Source organism: Elaeis guineensis, chromosome 2, assembly GCF_000442705.2.
Source record: "Elaeis guineensis isolate ETL-2024a chromosome 2, EG11, whole genome shotgun sequence".
Lineage (NCBI taxonomy): Eukaryota > Viridiplantae > Streptophyta > Magnoliopsida > Arecales > Arecaceae > Elaeis > Elaeis guineensis.
Window position 1 is genome coordinate 59,924,453 of NC_025994.2, and position 2,698 is coordinate 59,927,150.

The window sequence follows — 2,698 nt, forward strand, 5'->3', positions numbered from 1 at the left end:
TTCAATTCTAACGTAGGTGGTGATTCTAAAGATGGGACTATTGGTGTACTGGCTAATGTGGGCAATGGCTCATACTTGATTGTCCATAGAGGAGTGGTTTTATCGTGTGGTGTATCCAACAAGGTGTTAACTTCATTCATATATCCCTCAAAGTCATACACTCCAAAGTGAGCCAAGCAAGTATCTAAGGGGTTTGGTGCTAGAATTATGGGTGTTGCATCTTCTATAATGTCTTCTAGTGTATCTACTTCGAAGCAACTATCCATTGATGGTCCTTGGGAAGGACCAAATACATTCAGTCTCAGTTTCTTATTCCCAAATGATACATCCATGACTCCTATCCTATAATTAATGCATGCATTTGCCGTAGCTAGGAAGGGTCGTCCTAAGATAATGAAAATTTATCTTGGGTTGCCACTTAGTTCCATGTCGAGAACCAAAAAATCAACTGAAAAGTAAAACTCATCTACCTTGACCAAGACATCCTCAAGCATTCCACGTGATTCCTTAATTGATCTGTCGGCTAATTGCAGTGTGACTGATGTGGGTTTCAGTTCTCCAAATCTAAAAATTTCATACACCGAACTAGAAAAAAGATTCACACTTACCCCTAAGTCCAGAAGAGCTTTTTCAATGTGATAATCTCCTATAACATAGAAAATGATGGAGGCTCCTGGGTCCTTAAGCTTTGGAGGAGTGGCATGCTGGAAGACAAAACTAGTCTGTTCAGTGAGGCATACTTTCTTTGAGATTTATGATCTAGATTTATATTTTTGGGTGCACAAATCCTTCAAAAATTTGGCATAAGCAGGGACCTGTTTGATTGCATCTAAAAGGAGAAGATTAATTTGGACTTGCTTAAATAATTCCAACATCTCATCGAGTCTTCCTCCCTTCTTATCTGCAGAAATAGGGACTTTCAGGGCATCCAAAAATAGGGCTTTAGGCAAGTAAGATGATTTTGGTGCAGTTGGTTTATTTTCTATTTTAAGGTCCTCCTTGTTCTTGGGTGATTTGGCTTCGGTTAGAGGTTTAGGGTCAGTCTCATTGGTTTTACTAGTGTGTTCAATGACCTTCCCACTTCTCAGAGTCATGATTGATTTGGCGTGTTCAGAAAAAGCTTCTGGGGTATTAGAGCTCTCAATCACAAATTGCCCTCTTGGGTTGCTCTCGGGTTGGCTAGGTAATTTTTCTTCTTCCCTCCTACGAAATGCAGTCGCTAGTTGACCTATTTGGGTCTCTAGCTTAGCAATGGATTGTGTGTGGGAGTTAAGGGTCTGAGTGTTGACTTCTAATCGTTCTAGTACTTTTAGAATTTTTTTCTCAAAAGCTGAGCTGTGAACAGTAGTAGACGATTGAGGAGCATTTTGAAATTGATGGTATGATCCATGCCTATATGTTGGGTCCTGATATTGAGGTCGAGGTGCGGCAGAGCCAACCACTGGTTGTGGTCTCCAGGAAAAATTTGGATGGTTTCTCCAGTCGGGGTTATAAGTGTTCGAATATGGATCATTTTCTGGTCTGCGAGCTTGTTGGACTTAAGCTTGCTGAACCTGCTCGTGCACAAACTTAGAAAATTGAGGTGCGGCTGGGCATTCACTAACAAAATGGTTTGGACTTGCACACAATGCACAAACTTCTTAGATTTGGTTAGGTAAAATTGGAGTTGTCCAGTATTTAGAAGACGGTCTAATTTTTGGGATAGTTCATCTACCTTACTATGGATATCTATGATGTTTCTAATCTGATAAATTTCACTTCTTTTTTGTTGAAGCATGGGTTGTTCTATAGAGGTGGCAGACATATGATGTAGGGAATTCTCACTAAGTATTTCAAAGAGCTGCCAGGCTTCATCCTCACTCTTTAGCATGAATGTCCCACCACATGATGCATCAACCATTTGTTGGTGTTTCTTCGATAGACCATGATAAAAATACTGACAAAGTTGCCATTTAGGGACAGCATGGTGTGGACATTTATGAATGAGGTCCCTTAACCTTTCCCATGTCTCATGAAAAAGTTCACCCTCCAATTGGGAAAAACTAGTGATAGCTTTTCTAATTTGATTTATTTTTCCAATTGAAAAGTATTTCTTGAGAAATTCTCTCTGAAAATGATCCCAAGTTGAAATGGTTATAGAGTCTAAGGAGTTTAACCAATGCTTGGCTTTGTCCTTAAGTGAAAAAGGGAACAGTTTCAACCTAACGGCATCATCGGAGAAGTTTTGGATTTTTACCGTGGAACAAATTTCAAGAAATTCATCCAAGTATTTGTATGGATCCTCGTAACTAAGTCCATAGAATGATGGTAATATTTGAATAATGCTAGACTTAATCTCATATTGGGTAGCTTCTACTGGAGGTGCTTGAATGCATGGAGAGTAGGTATACGAGGATGGAGTGAAATATTTTCTCAATGAGCGTGGAGGATTAGCCTCACCAGGTGCAGCCATGTTTCTAACTTGGATAGTCCTAAGAGTCTTTTCTAATTCTTCGTCTAATGGTTGCAAGATGGGTTTTAGTGATCGTCGACCTAACATGCAACTAAAAGGACTATGTAGGATGATCCTAGTCTGTTAAGGATTATTTTTTTTTTTATTAAGAGGAGAGGAGAAGAGAGAAAAGAGTTCTAAAGAAGAGATCCTAAGAAGTCTTAAAACTAATAGAAGAATTAGTTATGATTAGATTTTAATTACAAT

At 39.0% G+C, this 2,698-nt stretch overlaps 1 non-coding gene across 1 annotated transcript; it reads left to right on the forward strand.

The window, feature by feature from the left end:
* Positions 1-1,958: 1,958 nt before the first annotated feature.
* LOC140855987 (small nucleolar RNA R71) lies at positions 1,959-2,064 on the forward strand. Its single transcript, XR_012139426.1, has one exon. It is a non-coding gene; the product is annotated as a small nucleolar RNA R71 (small nucleolar RNA).
* Positions 2,065-2,698: the final 634 nt, after the last annotated feature.